This window comes from Corythoichthys intestinalis, chromosome 10, assembly GCF_030265065.1.
Source record: "Corythoichthys intestinalis isolate RoL2023-P3 chromosome 10, ASM3026506v1, whole genome shotgun sequence".
NCBI classification, from domain to species: Eukaryota; Metazoa; Chordata; class Actinopteri; order Syngnathiformes; family Syngnathidae; genus Corythoichthys; species Corythoichthys intestinalis.
In genome coordinates, this window is record NC_080404.1 from 13,041,531 (window position 1) to 13,042,032 (window position 502).

Consider the following 502-nt stretch of genomic DNA (forward strand, 5'->3'; position numbering starts at 1 on the left):
CTCCTCAATGCAAGACCGAAGCCGGAAGTCACTCATTTTCATGGCGCGGGATTCACAAAACTAAATAAAAATAGCGATCGCTTCCACACACATCCAAGCGGTCCATATCATTCAGGAGCATGAAATACCGCGTGTATTATCAAATAAACATGCTTTTTCGTGTCACATGCACTTTAATGTTTATCAGTACATTACAGAAAATAATGAACTTTATCACAATATGCTAATTTTTTGAGAAGGACTAGTATAATGGTGGAAGATTTTGGTAGCAACTTGCTTGTTTATTTATTTATTTTTAAGACATCGACACCTTTTTAAAATGATATCTCGATTCTTGGCCGGAGCATATCTATAATCTTTTGGGATACAAAGTATCACGATGTAACACCATTTCGATATTTTGTCACACCCCTACTGTGCACTAGTTGAATGCAGTGCCCAGCTGCTCGCATGCGCCGCTGTGACTTCACTTTTTTTTTTTTTTTAACCAGCACACGTCCGG